The sequence below is a fragment of the Lontra canadensis genome, unplaced genomic scaffold (assembly GCF_010015895.1).
Source record: "Lontra canadensis isolate GAN:19392208 unplaced genomic scaffold, GSC_riverotter_1.0 scaffold29, whole genome shotgun sequence".
NCBI lineage: Eukaryota > Metazoa > Chordata > Mammalia > Carnivora > Mustelidae > Lontra > Lontra canadensis.
The window spans coordinates 17,982,486-18,002,884 of NW_022631023.1; the positions used below are offsets into that span (position 1 = coordinate 17,982,486).

The following is a 20,399-nucleotide window of genomic DNA, read 5'->3' on the forward strand; positions in this document are numbered from 1 at the left end:
CCCCAGGAGGTTCTTAAATATTCAGAAATCTTGCTTACACGAAATAGCAAAACCTAAGGATTCTTCCAGCCTTGGATTGCAGTTTGTGTTGCTCTTGAACATGGTAGAACGGCTACTGTTGTCATTGAAAATTAATATATCCTGGTAAATAGGCCCCGTGGGTTTCCAGTGCTGTGACTGTAAGATGTGAAAGTGAAACATTACTAACCTCCAAGTTCAGATTCATGGAGAATTTGTCTAGGTGTGCTAGGGCTGATGGTCTTATTTACCCAAGCTAAGGCTTCTTATTAGCTATGAAAAAGGATTGGCATAAACTGCTTATCAATGTTGATTAACTCTACCTAAAAAGAATAAATAACACAAGCATAGAACTGGCTTCGATCAGAAAATGTCATCTTTCCTAACGTTTTCCCCCATTTACTTCTTTTTGTGCTCCTTTCAAAAACTGTGAATCTTCTACTCTATCAGAACCTTTTCTTCCTTCTGTAGATTCTCCATTTGCTATTATTGATAGTGACATTTTACTTAAAGAAATTATCCATTTAGGCTCACTTGAAATTCAAAGTGATATTATTTTAATAAGGAGTGAAAGGGAAAATTGACAAAATATGCTCAGAGTTGTCAGCATTGGAGACGACAAACAGTAAAGCTTTATCTTGGAGAATTGTCAGAGAGCTTAATGTGTCTTTCTCAGGGAACTGACAGAAAAACTACCAAGAAAAGGCATGCTGAGAACCACCTCCAGGAGTGAACCCTGAGAGGCGACTCACTCTGTTAAACCATAGTATACATAATTTGCAGATTACACAGCAAAGCAAGTTATATTCCTTTGCTTCTTAAAGTATCTTGTGTGGTGAGTGGACACAGAAATCACATACCATCTCCTCGTTTCCCTCAAAGCAAAGAGACCACGTACCTGGAAATGTCCCAGACACACAGGGAAATTGTCATTTGGCCCTTTATCCTCCACCTGCAGTGAAGAAACATAGCAGAGTGGAACATTTGAGAACTTTCTTGGCAAATGGCCATAAAAAAAAATAAAGAAAATTGAAAAGCCCCAAAGGTCGTGTACTTTCAAACCCTGAACTGAGTCATCTCTGAAATAAATCACTTCTTTGTCATCTCTGAAAGGTGTAGTACGAGAAATTCCCCCTGGAGACCCCTTGATGATTTGTACTAGGTCTCTCATCTTTGGCTATCATCTTTCTTAAAAAACACAAAAAGAAAAAGAAAGAAACAAAAATGCCTTAGAGAAAGTTGTTTTGACCTTTGCTTTTTCTTTGCTCTGGCTGTGATGAGGTGAGTGTGTTAGGGATTTGAGGCTGCCATAAGGAAACTCCCAACGACTAGGTGTAGCTTAAGCAGCAGAAATGGGTTTTTTGTTTTGTTTTGTTTTGTTTTATTTTGTTTTCTGTTTTTTCCCACAGTTCTGGAAACTGGAAATCCAAGATCAGGTCTTGACTAGTTCAAGGTCTCCTGAAGTCTGTCTCTCTCCTTGGCTTGAGGATAGCTGCCTTCTTGCTTTGTCCCTATGTGGCCTTTTCTCCCACAGAGTGAGGGAGCTCTTTCTCTTCCTCTTCTAAAGGACACCAATCCTGTTAGAACAAGGCCGCACCCTCATGACCTCATTTAACCTTAATGACCTTCTTAAAGGCCCTGTCTCCAAATATAGTCACATTAGGGGTTAAGGCTTCAACATATGATTGGGGGATGGGGGAGAAGCATGGTTCAGTCTATAACATTGGAGTAAATCGAGCTTTTGGATATATCTAAGGTACCCTCCCTCTTCAACATTCCTCAGCGCTCATCTCTTTAGTGCACATGGGTTCCTTATCTTCAGAAACTTAGGGGAGTCCACGGAAGATATTTTTCCTGCTTCTGTACCCTAAATCACTGGAACGAAGTTCCCTTTGGCGGCCTCCACTCTGCCTTTATGAACTTCAAATACCAGATCTCTTTGATATGTAAAAAGCATACACTTCCCATGGAAAGATTTGGTGGCTTTTAACATTTGTTTTTCACTAATTCGTCCACATATTCTTCATCTTGTCTCTGAGTGACTAAAGCCCAGCATTCCCCGTGTGAAAGCAGAAGGACAGACCAGATAGTGTAACAAAGTATGTAGCACGACATAGTCCATAACTGGCTACTGGAAGCCATATTTTCTTCCTGTCTTGACCCAGAGAACCTAGAAGTTGCTATTAAACACGCTACTTTATAAAATATTCTATTCCATTCATCTGTATGTCATATAAGAATAAAGAAAAGCATTTAAGCTGCAGAGTCTTTTTTTTCAAGATCCAGCTTGGTCAAATGTGATTTTTAAATTTGAAACTGAGACGCTCAGAGCCAGAAGTGGACACCAGCCAGCCCAGCTTCTCTCCATTCGGTGGCCTAATGGAGGTATGTGGCTTTAGAGATGGTGGTATTTTCATCACGCTGGAGTTCGTAAAACCTAAAACCTGCCAGGCATTTGCCACATGTTACACTGCCAGGGACAGCTCAGCTTCTGGCTTCTTAGACAGGACATGGAATAACCTTTATGTTTACAGGGTATTTGAAACTGAAGCCCTTCCACTTCCGCTCTGAGCTTAAGCACTCACACTGGTATCCAAAATTTCTGGGGCCTTAGCTGGGTAAGGCATGCGGCCATGGATGTCAAGAAAGGGAAGTGGATGGAATCCTCTGTAGATGGGAAGAGAGTTGCTGAAATGAAAGAGCCATGAGGTCACCACTGAAACCCATGCTGCTATTCAGGAGGAAACACCTCCACACTAATTAGATGAGACTTCTGTTTGATAGAGCCCTTTGTTCGTCTCCGCAGTCTGCCTAACCCAGCGCAGAGTAAAGGGCTCAGGAAGAAACCACATTCTATTCCAATATGATGATTAAACCCAGAAATGGTTATCATATTTGCGAATAGTTAATACTCATTTATATGGGTGGTTTTTAGTTTCCTAGGGCTGTCATCACTAACTACAACAAAGTGGGTGACCTAAAGCAACAGAAATGTATCGTCTCATCATTCTGGAGGCCAGAAGTCGAAATCAGGATGTCCGCAGGGTCCTGCACTCTCTGAAGGCTCTAGAGTAGAGTGTCTTCCATTGCTTCTGTTTGCTTCTGGTGCTGCTGACCATGCTGGACATTCTTTGGCTTGTAGATACTCTAGTCTCTGCCTTTGCCTTCACGCAGTGTTTTCCCCTTCGTCTCCATCTCTGTGTCTCTTCCAAAATGATCAAGAACTCATCTGAACTCCAGTAGGGTTTTCCCTACTCCATGGATTGAGGGCCTACCTTATTTCAGTATGATCTCGTCTTTACCAGAATATTTCTGTGAAAGACCCTCTTTTCAATATCCGGTCACTTTCATAGGCACTGGGGAGGAAGCCTTCAAGATATCTTTTAGGAAAACATAATTCAGCCCATACCAAGCAGTTTTATTTTTCCTTTACCCTGATTTTGATGAATCCAAATCCAAAAAAAACTGTCCCAAGTTTTTCTAAAATACTATCAAATTTAAGTTAAAGGGCTTCGTATCTTGAATTTATGACCTCTTCATTTGAAAAAAATAATTTCCATCTTTAATTGGTTCAAATTATGAAAGGCTTTAAATGCTTTGCATTTGCTTGAGGCTGATTAATGGGTAAATTTGTAAACCATGGTTGTTTTAATTAGCCAGGGTTAATTAATGTTTACTGCACTTGGAAGATGAAAAGACATGTATAAATGCACCATAATGTGAATCATTTTTTAATTTGTTGCTGAAGCTTAAAATATATTCAAATAAAGATTGCTTATATCACACTAAAAAAGGAAAAAGAAAAACTGTTGGAACACACAGCTTGGGAGTTAGTATAGAGAGTTAGTATAGAGGGCTTAGTATAGTGAGTTGGTATAAAGGGCTCTAAATATGGGAGTTAGTATAGAGGGCTTTAAATGTTAAAATGAATGAATTACATATTATCGAAGATGACCATTTTCTAATATTATATATTCAGAAATAGGTCATTACATTTTTAAATCTGATTACATAAAGAATAGAAATCTCAGACTAAACTGATAACTTCTCATAAAATGTGTCTTTTTTTTCTTAAAGAGTTTATTTATTTATTTGACAAAGAGAGACACAACAAAGAAAGGGAACACAAGGTAGGGGGAGGGTAGGAGAAGGAGAAGCAGGCTTCCCGCTGAGCAGAGGGCTCAATGCGGGGCTCAATCCCAGGACCCTGGGATCATGACCTGAGCTGAAGGCAGATGCTTAACCCACTGAGCCACCCAGGTGCCCCAAAGTGTGTCCTCTTTTGAGGTAAAGTCTGTTTTTTGTTTTCGTTCTTTTTACTTCTGAGTTGAGACTTTTTCAGAGCACAGTGGAGGAAAGGTTTAATCCTTCTGAGGTGAAAATAACGTTTTTTTTAAGAGAGGTGGAGATCGGGGGAGAGGGGCAAAGGGAGAGAGAGAGCGAATCTTAAACAGGCTCCCCACACAGCACAGAGCCTGATGTGGGGCTCAGTCTCACAACACTGAGATCATGACCTGAGCTGAAATGAAGAGTTGAACACTTAAGCAACTCAGCCACCCAGATGCCCTGAAAATAACATGGGGGTTTTTTGGTTTTGTTTTTTTTGTTTGTTTGTTGTTGTTGTTGTTGTTGTTGTTGTTTATTTGACACAGAGAGAGAGATCACAAGTAGGCAGAGAGACAGGCAGAGGGAGAGGGGGTGGGAGCAGGCCTCCCACTGAGCAGAGATTCCCGACGAGGGGCTCGATCCCAGGACCCTGAGACCACGACCCGAGCCAAAGTCAGAGGCTTAACTCACCCAGGCGCCCCCTGAAAATAACATGTTTAAGTGATTTTTTTTTTTTTGAAGAAAGGAAATTACCAGAATTCCATGTAAATTTTCAACAGGAAAAGCCTCAGGGCCTTGGTGCTGGGTCTAGGAATGTGGAGATTAGAAAATGTTTAAGAAGGAAATAGCAGGGCAAAGTTTCCCGAGTGGGGCTGCGAGCTGCATGTCATGGAAAGTGGTTATCTCAGGCAGTGAAAAGGGTTGTCCATTCTTGGTGGGAAAGTGACCATCTGGGGTTATTTTCCAACATGCTCAATAAATACACCTTCTAACCCCAGGATTCATGGTTCACTAGGTAACTTGAAGTCAGAGCTGGCTTTTAGTGACACCACTCCCATCTCACTTCATCATTGTCTAAAAGGAGAGCATATCCAAAATTAAATTAGCAAAAAAGGTTGGGTCTACTTTATATTTCATCTCCCACACAATTCTCTTTGTTCTTTGCAGAATAAAAAGGTAAGGTTGATTTTTTTTTTTTTTAAGTATCTCATGGATGTTGATATGGAAGTGATTTAAGGGGGGAAAAAAGACCCATAACCCTCTATTTGGATAAGAAATAGGTAGCTCCCTGTAGTTCTTAACAAAGCTACCCACCTGAGGCTACTGTCAAGCACTCCAGCTCAACACTGTAAAGGACTTTTAGCTGGGACGTGGTTCTTCATTGTGGGTGGCATGTTTATATACACACACAAAAAAACCCTTTTGGGGAGTCTAGTATGGGCTTTTCCCCCAAAACACCTAAAAACTTCTGGTAGAATCTGGAAAAGTTCCATTTTGCTACCATGCTTCCCCTTGGACTGTGTCAACATGGACATGAGCTCTCCAGGCTCTTATTTCAAGTGGTCATGATATGTTGGAATATCGCCAACATGTCTGAGGAGAAGTTGTCTTTCTCCCCTGTGTTTGCTCTTCTGAGAGACACAGCTCCAGTCACGAATAAAAATGTTAGGAAAGCCTTCGGCTTAGGTCAAGATCACCGGGTCCTGGGATCGAGCCCTGCATCAGGCTTCCTGATCCGCAAAGAGTCTGCGTGTCTCTCTGTCTCTCTGTCTCTGTCTCTCTCTCTCTTTTTCCACCCCCCACCCCTCACCTTGCTCTGCCCCTCCCAACCCTCATTCTCCCTCCCTCTCTCTCTCTCTCAAATAAATAAAATCCTTAAGAAAAAAAAAGAATAAAAATAAGAACAGCTCCCCAGTAGCTCCTCTCTGCCCTGTCCTAGTCACACCCTCCCCCTCCTGCCACCGTCAAAATAGCATCGTTCCTCCTCGTGTCACTTCCTTAAAAGTCTTCCTGGGTTTTATCATTCTGGTGTACAGCCTGCCCCAGTTTTTAAGGTTGACATGTCTCTCAAGTGTCTTATACTCCCCAGGTGTCCCGTCCATGCCTTTCTTTTCTTTACAGTTCACCTGTGAATGAACTGCAGGTACCAGCAGAGCCTATGGAATTCCCGAATTCTGGATTTTGTGAATTGTATACACCTTGTCAGCGTGTTCCCCTCCTCTCTTTGTTCCACAGACCAAAGCCCCTGGCTTCTATCTAAGCTGCTTCCTTTATACTTCCCTTGTGCCAGAAAATCCCCAACCTTGGGGCAGCAGCCCCTTCTCTGTCCCTCGGTATGTGCCCTTGTATCTCCCAGGACAGCAGTCTGTCTTCCGGAGCAACACCACTCACAGTCTCCAGCCGGAAAATCCACACTTGTTTCTCTGTCCGTCCTCCTTCCCGTAGCACTTTGGTGCCCACCTTCCTTCTAGGCCATGAGCTCTGAGCAAGAAGAAATGGGTTTAGTTATTTCCTGCAGTGGCCTGGAAGAGGATAGGATTGCTAAATAGGTAGATAAATGAACGAGCTCATTAATGATAAAATGGTTTTATTTTTCTGGGCTTCAGATTATTTTCCTTCAAGCGAGTTCTTTCAGCTTCTTTACTCCTCTGCACGGTTAATGCTTCCCTATGACAGACACTTTCCATCTGTCTCCGAAGGCCCAGATGCCAGGCATTTTCCAGCTCCAGGCTTGGTTTCCCCAGACATTGTTGAGTGATCGTTCATGTCAGCTAATCGGAAGAGGAAGGACCATTGCTGTTCTAGAAATGCTTAGTACAGAGCAAGTTTTGTGTTAAAGAAAACATAAATAGGTCAGTGTGCAGAAGAGCATACAGGACTGATGTGGGCTTTTCTGATCTGCATAAACACTCATTTCAAATGAGATACCTTGTCTACGGCCATACCACCCTGAATGCGCCCGATTTCGTCAAATGAGATACCTTGTGTACAATCCTGATGTACTGTCCACAGGGACGGGATTCCTCCCTCGTCATGAGATATGTGTGTGCGTATTTGCACTGATCTTAACCATACTTGCCTATTACCCTTATAATTGTCAGCATACATCTTTAGGCTCTTTGAGTGAAATTAACTCTTAATGAATATTAAAAATCGTACTTTCTACCATGAGTTAACCTTCTTACTTTACAGCCTTGTAAATACAGAATTCCATCAAGGAAGTATTTACCAGGTATGAGTCAATTAGCATGCACATTCTTGAGCGTACAGCAGAGAATGATTGCTGGCTCTTGAGAGGGGCACGGTGTCCCATTCCCTTGGTCCGCCCCCAGGATATCTCTCACCCAGTCGAGAAAGGCTTCTCTCACGAGTCTGAGAAAGGGTGCTGATCCGACAGGATCATCACCTACACTGTGCAGGTTGGACAAGACACGGTCATAGGAGCATCCCTCAGCTCCCTCTCCTGTGTCCAACAGAGAGTACAGTGACAAGCCTTGTGCCCTATACGTGACTCCCTCCCCAAAGGAAGCATCATGTGGGTTAATAAGGGTCTGGCCTTTATCAGAAGTAAAGGTGATGTTTTCTTCTCTACTTGTTCCCTCTTAATTGGTTCTGAGCTCAGGTGGAAAAAAGAGGATGTTGTGGGTGGATGCCCAGAACACTCCCAACACCAGCAGCGAAGGCTCCAGGCATGTATGAGCTCACACTGTGTGCAGTTGCCAGAAAGACTTGGCCTTTATAAAAATGCAAGAGCAGTAAAACTGTCATTTCAGTATCTTTTTCAAAATATAACCTTTCTTGTTTTACTCCCTCGTCCTCACTAAAAGCATTAGCAGTTTTTAAAAAATGAAATGGGGTGCTAACCCTGATAGAGCAAACCTAGGTAGGTTTTATTTCATTTTTCTGATTTGCTCCAGATCTGAGAACTTACTTAGAAGGGAAAACAAACAGAGAGCTGCTCCAGCTCTGCAGAAATGCTTACCAGAAAAATTGCAAACTACGCACTGGGGAATGAAACTGGAGGGAAATTCATCCCGGTGACTCCATGTCTGTGTCCTCAGACCTGATTGTTCCAATTCCAAGAGCCGCCCCCCCCCACCCTTCAGCATGCTCACACGGTGCTTTCTCGATGACCACAGTCATGAACATTAGATAATAAAGTGCTGATTGAAGATTTGAAATAATCCTATAAAGAACAAAACTATTTAAAAAAAGTAAACATGACTCTTGGCTGTCCCAGTGATGGGATTATGAGTGAAGTATCATTTCTTTTGTTTTCTCTGGGGTTTTTTTTACACTGAGTTTCTGTTATTCTTGTAATTACTACCAAATGTCACATTTTTATATGAAAGAGGAAGCACAGTGAAGTTCTCACTTATGCTAGGGGGATTAGGCTCTTTCTATTTATTTATTTTCTAAAGATTTTATTTATTTATTTCAGAGAGAGCAAGAAAGCACAAGCAGGGGGAGAGGCAGAGGGAAAGGGAGAAGCAGGCTCCCCACTGAGCAGGGAGCCCGAAGCGGGGCTCCATCCCAGGACCCTGAGATCATGACCTGAGCTGAAGGCAGACATTTAACTGACTGAATGTTAACTGAGTGTTACCTCACCTGAGAATCACATGAAATAATTGATTTATGAGTAAGGGAGAGGAGTCTCAAAATGTTTATTCATTTTTATTTTACTTTCCAGAGGATGTATAGTTGTATCTGCTTATGATAATGGTCAGATATGCCTTGTCCCTATATTAATCGACCAGAGGAAAGTTCTAGATAGATCCAGGTTAAAGCTGGCACCACAGTCTTGTTTGCCACAGTGCTAGACTTCTTACTTTAATAGAATTCCAGACTTAAAGGAGAGTTCTGAAAATAGGGCATAAAGCTTCTTTTTTTGAGAGTGAGGTACAGATGTATTGGCCCTTTACACCAAAATTCTTCACTGTGTGTTTCCTCAAAACAAACACTTACTTGCATATGCAAATTATTACCTCCACACAGCATCCTTGCAGAGATTATCTCCGTAATATGTAAACTTGGTTTGTAGTCTACAGTTTAGAAGATCTTTCCCCTCGGTATTGCTTGGAATGCCAACCACCCAGACGGGACCAAGATTCCTAAGGTAGTCGGAAATAGGATCACAACACTGGCACAAAAACTACAAGTAAGCATGAAGAAGAAATACTTTAATCTGGTTTTAGATGTCAGGGAGACAGACTGACTTTTATCTCAATTTCTGACCAGTGCCGTTGGTAGATCTAAGTTGTCTGAGCTCCGTTGTTTAAAAGTCAAAAGGAAACTTGTCTTCAATGAAAAGGGACTTCCCTTCACACCCTCAGTCTTAGGCTGGACAAGTGATACTTCAGGAAATGTGACTTGGGATCGGGAATATTCTCACAAGTGAGATGTAGCCATGTTTGTGTGTCCTCCAGGGACAGTCTGTTGTCGTGAATGGACACAGCATGCTTCATTTAAAATCTGTGCCAGAGAATCTGCTGAAGAAACATAAACCCAGATTCAGAGATGAAATCTGGATTTAGAGACTGAGAGAGTCTCAAGATTGATAGTGTGGCTAAAAATGAAGAGAACTGACCCAATTTTCTGGAGGTCAAAATAAAAACTAGATTTATGGAACAGCGTTACTTTGTGATAATATGTCTGTAATTTTTTTACCTAGTTGGAAATGTGGCAGCATTCTCTGTGGCTCTTTCTCTCTTGGCTGCTGAAGTATTCTAATCCCTACACCACCGATGAGAAGGGGTATTCGGGATAACTAAGTAGGCAGTCAGTCTGCTGGTCAACCATTTCCATAGCTCAAAACCTAAAGACATCTGCCTTATCCAGTTTGACTCAGAATTGGTGAAACCTCATGACAGTTCACATAGCTATCATATTTATGCCAGTCTTCCAGAGAAGGGGAAATCCAAAGAAGTGGGAGGTAGGTGTCCAGAGGGGAAACTGTGTTGAGGGTGAACTGTCAAAATGGAGGTGACACATAAGGCCTCCCTTAGAGTAGGGAATAGTGCGTGGTTGTGCATCTGGGAACCACCTGGCTCTTCTGCCCTGCTCCTCCACCATCAGGAAGCTCTGTGAGCTTGGCCCATGGCGAAAGTCTCTGACCTTGGTTCCTTCCTATGGAAAAAAAGATAACCACTGAATTCATCAGTTTTCCAAATCTGTCAAAAGTAAGGAGAAATAGGATGCTTGTGATGATACATGTGTATATATTTCTATAATGTCAGTCACCAATCAAATAGCCTTGTCAGCCATAAAATAGAATTTTTTGTGGAATAGTGAAAATGTTTGGATTAGGAATCAGCATACTTGGGTTTGGATCCCAGTTCTCCCACTTGATAACTGTATTACTCAAAAGGAACGTCACAGTTTGCTCAACTGTCAGTGGAGTAGGAATCCCATAATAAAGGTTGTTGTGGATATCAAGTGAGCTAATGGACTTGAAAAGGCTGCAGAAGTGGAAGGTGTCTTTGTACAGGTGATCTCGTGCTTTCAAGATGTCATAGCATAACACAGTTCTGCTTTCAAGATGTCATAACATAACACAATTCTGCTACATGAGTCACAAACAGATCAAGACATCCCAACCACGTGCTGTAATCACTAAGACCACATATGTTCTCCCCCAAATCAGCCTCTTAAACAGCTTCTGCTCCATTGATACAGTGACATCTGGGAGGCTCAGTCACTTAAGCATCTAACTCTTTTTTTTTTCTAATTCCTTATTTGAATTCAATTTAGTTAACATGTAGTATATTGTGAATTTCAGGAGTAGAATTTAGTGATTCATCAGTTGCTCATTCCATCACGTGCCCTCCTTAATGCCCATTGCCCCCTGGCCCCATTCTCCCAGCCACCTTCTTTCCAGCAACCCTCAGTTTGTTTCCTAGAACTCAGTGTCTCTTACGGTTTGCCTCCCTCTCTGTTTTCATCTTATCTTATTTTTCCTTCCCTTCCCATCTGTTCATCTGTTTTGTTTCTTAAATTCCACATATGAATGAAATCTTATGGTATTTGTCTTTCTCTGACTAATTTCACATAGCATAGTACCTTCTAGTTCCATCCACATCATTGCATGACAAGATTTCATTCTTTTTGATGATTGAGTAATATTCCACTGTATATATACAACCTCTTCTTTATCCATTCATCTATTGATGGATATCTGGACCCTTTCCATAGTTTGGCTTTTATGGACATTACTGCTATAAACATTGGGGTACAAGTACCCCTTAGAATCACTATGTTTGTATCCTGTGAGTAAATCCCAAGTAGTGCAATGGCTAGGTCATAGGGTAGCTCTATTTTTAACTTCTTGAGGAACCTCCATACTGTTTTCCAGAATGGCTGCACCCACTTGCATTCCCACCAGCAGTGTAGAGGGTTCCCCTTTCTCCACATCCTCACCAATGTCTCTTGTTTCCTGACTTGTTAATTTTGGCCATTCTGACTGGCATGAGGTGGTATCTCACTGTGATTTTGATTTGAATCTCTCTGATGCCAAGTGATACTGAGCATTTTTTCATGTGTTGGCCATTTATATGTCTTCTTTGGAGAAGTGTCTGTTCCTGTCTTCTGCCCATTTTTTGACGTGATTATCTATTTTGTGTGTGTTGAATTTGAGGAGCTCTTTATAGATCTTGGATATCAACCCTTTGTCTGTAGTGTCATTTGCAAATATCTTCTCACATTCCGTGGGTTGCCTCTTTGTTTTGTTAACTGTTTCCTTTGCTGTGCAGAAACTTTTGATCTTGATGAAGTCCCAAAAGTCCATTTTTCCTTTGTTTCCTTTGCCTTTGGAGACATATCTCGAAAGAAGTTGCTGGGGCTGGTGTTGAAGAGGTTGCTGCTTAAGTTCTCCACTAGGATTTTGATGGATTCCTATCTCACTTTGAGGTTTTTCATCCCTTTTGAGTTTATTTTTATGTATGGTGTAAGAGAATGGTCGAATTTCATCCTTCTGTGTATAGCTGTCCAGTTTTCCCAGCGCCATTTATTGAAGAGACTGTCTTTTTTCCATTGGATATTTTTTCCTGCTTTGTCAAAGATTAGCTGACCATAGAGTTGAGGGTCCATATCTGGGCTCTCTACTCTGTTCCATTGGTCTGTCTGTCTGTTTTTGTGCCAGTACCATGCTGTCTTGATGATTGCAGCTTTGTAACACAGCTTGAGTGTCTGACTTTTGATTTCAGCTCAGGTCATGATCTCAGCGTCTTGGGATGGAGCCCCACATTGGGCTCCATGCTTAGCAGGGAGTCTGCTTGAGGATTCTTTCTCTCCCTCTGCCCCTCCCCCAACTTGTGTTTTCTCTCTCTCTCTCTCTCTCTTCTTTAAAATAAATTAATCTTAAAAAAAAAAATTCTCCCTCTGCCCCTCTCTTCTTCTCTCCCCCTCCCAAAAAAAAAAATAAATAAACATCTTCGGGGTGCCTGGGTGGCTCAGTGGGTTAAACCTCTGCCTTCGGCTCAGGTCATGATCTCGGAGTCCGGATATCGAGTCCCATGTGAGGCTCTTGGCTCAGCAGGGAGCCTGCTTCCTCCTCTCTCTCTCTCTCTCTGCCTGCCTCTCTGCCTACTTGTAATCTCTGTCTGTCAAATAAATAAATAAAATCTTAAAAAAAAAACAAAACAGCTTCTGCTCCATTGGACTATAACTAACTCCATGCGCAGAAGTAAAATAATCACCAGCTAGAGCTGATCTTCAGTAGGGGGGAGCACGACACTGAAGTATGTCCTCTAGTGCCCTCTACACTTTTAAGTTCATGTTTTTTTCTCAGAGTCTGAACAACACTGACCTGTTTCCTGACCACTTCCCTGCTCTTTCTCTTGTGCCATTTCCTGCCTGACAAATGTTCTGGCAAAAAGGGAAATTCATAACTAGTCTTTTCTTTCCTGTGGCTTTCTGATTCAGAAGCATGGTTGTGCATGAGCACTTCAAGGCCACAGGGCGGGTTGGGTTCTGAGAACGTGACTTAAGGGTGTTTGGGAGTCAGGTTTCCTCTGGCAGGATTATTCTTTGGCCCGGCTCCTCTTTCAGAACACCTTGTTTCGAGACTGGTGGTGTCTGTTATGAGGCTGATGACCGAGACCATTTTTGGCAGCGGTTTGTCTATAACGTGCTTGAGAATCACCTGGGGACCACAGTGGCCTGCAAATTCTGGTTCCCTAGCTCTGCAGGGGACTTCTACGTATGAGAGCACAGCTAACAGGATTCAAAGTGGAGCAACTGCTAAGACCATCCATCCAATCTCCTCCAAGTTTATGGATGAGGAATGCGAGCCTCAGGGAGCTTCAGAGATGTGGCAACGTTCAGTATAATGAACCAGCGTGGCGGTTATGTGCTGAGCCATGAATCAGACTTGCACAGAACTGTGATTGGGAAATTAAATCTGATCTCATAGGCCTGGTGTGGGCAAAATGCCTAGAATGGATGACAGCAGATTCATAGTGGAGCTTCTTGATCGGGGAAAAATTACATCCCTTTTATAGCTATTCCCAGTGTGGCTGTGGTGGTTGCCGGGAGCAGGGAAAGGAATGTGCTTTGCACAGAGGTGTAACCCTCAGTTCTTTCAGACACAGAAGCAAATATTTATGAAAAAGATACCATTTGTGAAAACAGAAATGGACAGCTCACCATAGAGAAACATTTAAATTGTGATTTCTTCTTTATTTAGAAAAGAGAGGTAAGCATGGGTCATATGAGAATCCCCTTTTAGACAAAGCTGAAAGGAAATTTCTTTTTGGGGTGAGGCTACAGATAAATACGTATTTTTCCAGCAGGAACCAGAAGAATCAGAAAATTGAAAAAAAAAAATCATAGCAGTGCGGTTTCAGTCCTATAAAGAGAAAAACCAGCAAACCTAGGAGATCTCAACTGATGCTGGTCTCCAAATCAGACCATTAATAGCTGTGTGTTACAGAGAAAAAGGCTGAGATTTTCCTCCCCACCCCAAACATATCTAAAAGTTAGAAGAGGTGGTTGAGTAATTGTAACTAAAGCTTGTAAAAGAGAACTGATTTAATATTTACAAACTGTATTTTCTCAAAACCTAAAATACGGCAGTTAAAACTTCAGAAGGAGTTTGGCTAGTGGATTCATAACTTAGAGAGGTCTGTGAGACAGATGATCTAGAATTCCTCTGTTTCCCGTTCAGCAACCCTTTTATGGGGCCATTTCTCTCAAACTATCATAGAAGTTTAATGCTTACACACACACACACACACACACACACACACACACAAATATATATATATATATATATATATATATAAAAGTCATTTGAAAATGATATCACTATTGGAGGACTCTCTTGATGCTGCTTTTTTCAAAGTATGTAAGTTTTTATTTAAAATGCAGTTAACACATGGTGTGATATTAGCTTCAGGTGTAGAATATGGGGATCTCACGCTCCTTCGTCCCCATCACCTCGGAATATTTTAAATATTTTCTATGATAACTGTATGGTGGGATTTGTTTTTCTCCTATTAAGTATGCTTAGTATAAATCCTCAACACACTTTTTAAAAGGGCAAGGGGAAAAGGTTTGCTGTATGTTTCATATTTGAAACTGAATATCTCTGTTTAGGCTGTAGGTTAAACATTACCATCACTGAACTCAGTTAAATGTATGCACTTCTTTTTTTTTTTTTTTTTAAGATTTTATTTATTTGAGAGAGAGAGAAAGAGCATGAACAGGGGAGGGACAGAGGGAGAAGCAGACTCCCTGCTAAGCAGGGAGCCCAACATGGGGCCCTAAGGTCATGACCTGAGCCACAGAGAGATACTTAACCGACTGAGCCACTCAAGCACCCAGATATTTCCACGTCTAACTACAGCACCCAAGTGTGCTGGGTATTATAGAAGAAAATAAATTTAACTCCAGAGATAGTGGCTATAATTCTGGGCAGTAACAAGTAGCTTTTAGAAAGGAGAAAAAAAAAAAAAGAGAGAGTCTTAGGGGAGAAATGAACCTTGTGTCTTGGTTTAATACAGGAGCTGGTCAATTTAGATGCTTAAAAGCTTTGGAAATCACCAATATATGCCATCAAAGCATTGCAGTAAAATATTAAATTAATTTAGATAAACAGGTAATCCATCAGGGGCACTAACATCCTAAATGTGTGGTTTCTGTGCGATGAGTCTTAACCACAGAATTCAAAGATAAAGCCCCACTCAGAAGGAGCACTGAAATAACCATATGTGGCTCTCTGTATATTTTTTTTAATCACAGGCAGAACTGCCTGGTGCCGGTTGTATTTACCACTGGTAAAATCCTGAGCCCTTAATAATGTCAAGAAGTAGCTGGCTGGCTTCCTTCAATATTTTATGATTGCAAAATGGAATCCTACCCCCACGAATGATAATCTATCATTTTCACCTGCTTTTTGTCCCTTAAAAACCACATAGACCTCATTGTTCCAAATTAGATAACCAGAGGTGGTTGTTTCTAAGTCCCCTTCATTAAACTGAGGTTAAAGCATGGATTTCTGCTATTTTGTACCACCCCCCCAAAAACCTTAAGTGCTTTTCACTCTGCCAAAAATGTAACATTTCTTGAATGTTTTATTTTCTCATTTTCTGAACGTGAATATCATAAACCTGGAAAATTAACCACCATGGGGCTCAACATTTTAGTGGCCATTTGGAGGAAATTTTCTGCCAACGGTATAAGAGATAAAAGAGAAAAAGCACGCCCCGCGATTTACTGCAACCCAAAATGTCCTGGATATTTTATGAAGTACAGACATAAGATTTTCCAATGTGACTGTTTCCTGCTCTACCCTTTTTACTGCTATGGGCAGAGATGGGTACAGGTCTCCCTTCAGCTCCAGTGCCTGGAAAATGCCTGTTTGAATAGCGCAAAAGCAATAACCATTCCATTGGGCTGTTGGTTTTTGAGTCTGTTTGCTGTCCAGTAAGTGTCGCAAGTGTTCTGGAACGGTTAGGCTTATAATCACTTTGCAGGTGAGCAATGCAGTGCTGAGACCAGGAGTGAACCCTGCTCTGGGGCTGTGGAGGCTAGATAGGTGGGGGTCACAGGCAGGGAGGTGGGCCTTCTGCAGCCCAGAGCTGGGACTTCAGCACTGATGTCCATTCGGTCATCCCTCCCAGCCTCAGTTTCCTGTCCCATAAAAATAATAATGCCCCCATAACCCTCATAAAGCTGTTAAGAGGAGAGTTACAGAAGAAAGAGCACTTGGGCTGGGCTTTCAAAAGTTCATATAATTTAGATAAGCAGAGATGGTCTTCCCATGCAGCAGGAACAGAGAGCAAAAAGGTGTCCTGATGGAAATGCCTGGACCCATCTGGGGATAATTCAAGCTACCCAGGCTGATAGAGCTGTGGGTCCAGTTCCAATATGTGGGGTTTCACCCATACCACCAAGCAATTCTCCAGCATCAGTTGGAGAATTCAATCAATTCAATCCAATCCCAACAGTATCTACCTAGAGGTAGTGCATATCCCACAAGAGTTATGGGCTCAGTCCTACAAGACTCCCCCGCCCGGCCCCTAACAGCCCATTGCAAGTCCAGGTGCGACCTGTGCTGCTGATGACCAGCTGTGAATCAGACGTTCCATCCACCTCCTCCTCAGGTTCTAGTAATTTGCTAGAACAGAGGGAAACAGTTTACTTACTAGATTACTGATTTGTTATAAAACGGATATAACCCACCAGCAGCCAAGTGGAAGAGACCCCAAGGACAAAGTCTGTGGGAAAGGGCTTGGAGCTTTCAGCACATTCCTTTCCCCACATCTCCACGTGTTCACCAACCTCAGAACTCGACGACCCCTGTCCTTGGTTTTGACGGAGGCTTCATTACGTAGACTTGATTGATTAAATCATTGGCCATTGATGATTGAGCTCGGTCTCCAGCCCCTCTCCCCTCCCAGAGGGTGGAGCCGAAAGTGCCAACCCTCTGATCATGGGGTTAGTTCCGCTGGTGACTAGCGCCCATCCTTCGGTGACCTGCAGGCTTTTCGAAAGTCACTTCATTGGGGCACCTGGGTAGCTCAGTGGGTTAAAGCCTCTCCCTTCAGCTCAGGTCATGATCCCAGGGTCCTGGGATCAAGCCCTGCATCGGGCTCTCTGCTCAGCAGGGAGCCTGCTTCCCCTCCTCTCTCTCTCTCTCTCTCTCTCTCTCTCTCTGCCTCTCTGCCTACTTGTGATCTCTGTCAAATAAATAAAAATAAAATCTTTAAAAAAAATTGTTAAAAAAAAGTCACTTCATAACATAACGAGAGATACCTTTATTGCTCTCATTACCTATGAAATTCTGAGGGTTTTAGCAATTCTGTGCCTATGAGGACCAAAAATATAGATTTCTTCGTATAAATCACTCTATCAAGTGTATACAGCAAAGAGCTTGAGCCTCATAGCTAGAAAGATGAGGTGGGCCCAGATCACAGAGGGCCTTTAATTTCTGACAGAGTAGTGTTGGGAGTAATTCAGTAGGAACGGGGAGTTACTGAAATGAGGCAGAGCCATTCCTCAGTATCACAAAAGGATACAGGGAACAGAAAAGGATAAAAAGTAGAGCAGGGGCAATAGCAGGAAATTTCAAAGTTATCGAGGCAGAAAGTGATGATGGTTTAAGGGAAGAGGATAGTAGAAAGGGGGAGTGAGAAATGAATAAGAGAATCCAGAAATGGAGCTTTAAAAGGCATTGTCAGTAATAGAAGTACAGGACACAGGGCACCTGGGTGGCTCAGCTGGTTAAGCGACTGCCTTCGGCTCAGGTCATGATCCTAGAGTCGTTGGATCGAGTCCCGCATCGAGCTCTTTGCTCAATGGGAAGCCTTCTTCTCCCTCTCCCTGCCACTCTGCCTACTTGTGCTCTTTCTCTCTGTCAAATAAATAAAATCTTTTTTAAAAAGGAAAAAAAAAAGAAGAAGAAGTATGGGACACAAAGAAATAGCGTCACACATGATTTTGAAGGTTTCAGACCTGTGGCTGGGATCATAGCTCTGCCATGATTCCAACAGGGGAAGGCAGGATGGAGAGCAGGGGGGCCTCGAGCTCAGTTTTGTACATACTAAGTTCATGGGAGATGTAAGCTAATAGACCCAGCAAATTTAGACATATATAGAACCTAGAGTGGGAGGAAGACGTGAAAGCTGGGGAAATAACATTTCCGATTCATCCTTAGAGTTTCAAGAGGGGATGGGATTTCCACATGAAGAGTTGCAGAGAGAGATGGATAGAGACACAAAAGGAAAATGTAGGGATGAAGAGATTAGGAAAAAGGAACAAGAAAAGTTATTCAGAGAAGTCACAGGGAACCAGCTTGTAACTGAGTATGCAAGACAGAGGAACGGTTTCCAGAGGGCCGGAGAGGTTAAGTGACAGAAAATGCCACAAAGATACCATCCATGCCTCCAGGTGGGGCCAAGAGCAGATCATGCTGGCGAAGGTTATTCCCTCTCAGAGGATCGTGAGCGCCAATAATTATTCTAGAAGGTCATCTCTTTAGTATTGTAAGTGCTCAACAGTCAGAAGCATACGATTTATATAAAAGAAATGCCCATTTAATTTATTAAAGCAGACATTGACTAAGTTATAAGCCATTAGCCATGCCTCTGTAAGACATGAAAAAGTTGGAGTAAATCTAATGGGGCCCTTTCATCTGCATGGGAAAGATCATTACAGGCATCAAATAATTGAATTTTAGAATGGTGCTGGAGCAAATAGCTATATATTAGAACTCAAATTAGACTTCAGAAGGACTGTTTGTCTTGGGATTTCATCATTTAGAATGATATCTTGCAATAAAACTGACTCCATAGAAGAATATTAATCTCGTGCTTTAATGCTCTTATCTCAAATTGTTTTAATTGACCTGTTGGAACTGAGTTTTAATTTTTCAGGTAAAATTTTTTGTCAACTTAGAATATGAAGGATGGGAGGAAAATGTTACAAATCAAATTTAGATCCTGATTTTATTTTTTTTCTTTTCTGCAGCAGTAATACTAACCAGTGATTGGTTTGAAACATATGATACAGTAAACTTTTGACAGAGGTGTGATTGGAGGATGAGATATTCTGCTTAATACCATTTTTAATAGCACACATACTAGTCATGGATGTCTAACTTTAAAAAATATATTCCACAGAGAAACCTAGTGACCTGTGGCAGCTTAAGAAGATTCACAAATCTTGTGATAACCCCATATTTAAAGTAGTGATTCCAATTAGTACAAGGTTATATTCCCAGCTCTCTTTTCCAGTAAAAAATGCACTGCAATAATGAAATGTATATAATGTAGGAATTTTCACTAGTCTATAAAAACTTAGAGATAAGTAGATTATGTTCCACAAAGTTGGTTTTGTTTAATCCGTTTTTTTAAAAAAAGGCTTAGCTGAGGGGCGCCCGGGTGGCTCAGTAGGTTAAGCGTCTGCATTCAGCTCAGGTCATGATCCCGGAGTCCTGGGATCGAGTCCCACATCGAGCTCTCTGCTTCGCAGGGAGCCTGCTTCTCCCTCTCCTGCTCCCCCCGCTTGTGCTTGCTCCCTCTCTCTCTCTGTCAAATAAAGAAATAATCTTAAAAGAGGGGAGGGGTAACTGATAGCATTTTTTGAAAAGAGAAGCATCAGCGGGAGAGAGGGGAAATTGGCTTGAGAGGGCGTGACAAATGCTGGGAGGCAGGGAGGTTTCATCTAGAGCAGAGCAGGCTGGAGTAGAGCTTCCTGTCTGCCAGGCCCCCACTCGGAGGGCAAGGGGACTCCCTCTCCGTTGCCTCAGTACATCCATCATGCAGCACCCAGGGGTCCTTTGGGGAAGGCAGATTTGTTCATGCAAAGCAGCGCGAACTGTTCAGGATGGAGCAGGCTGCCACCCAGTTACGCTTCTCTTGTCCTTACATGTGTTCAAGGAGGGATGAGGGACTCTCTGGATTACATCCTCCAGCTTGAAAGGGACTGTCCCTTGCGCGCTGCCGCCACGTCCCAGCAAACAGCTCAGCAGAGCACACTGTTGATTCCTCTGGGATCCCAGGCTACCAGAGCCTGTGTCAGAGGAGGCAAGGGAGAGCTCTCGAGGTCTTTCTCTGTGGGGAGGAGTGCTACAGCCATTCTAAGCCGCAGCCTCGGTGGAAGCCGTTCTCCCTGGGCTCACATCCTGCCTTGGGCACGTGCTCTGGTTTTACATAAGTGGCTCAACTGACACCGGCCTCGGTTTTCACATCTGTCAGATGTAGCCGACAGTGGTACCCACCTCGTGGCCCTGCGTGAGATCGTGTGTGCAGAGCAGCTCCGGTCGTGTGTGGGGC

The 20,399-nt window shown here is 42.5% G+C and overlaps 1 protein-coding gene across 7 annotated transcripts in view; it reads left to right on the forward strand.

Annotated features, from left to right (window-relative positions):
- APP (amyloid beta precursor protein) overlaps positions 1 to 20,399 on the forward strand; it is a 265,962-nt gene that overhangs the window by 217,484 nt on the left and 28,079 nt on the right. The window lies entirely within an intron of this gene.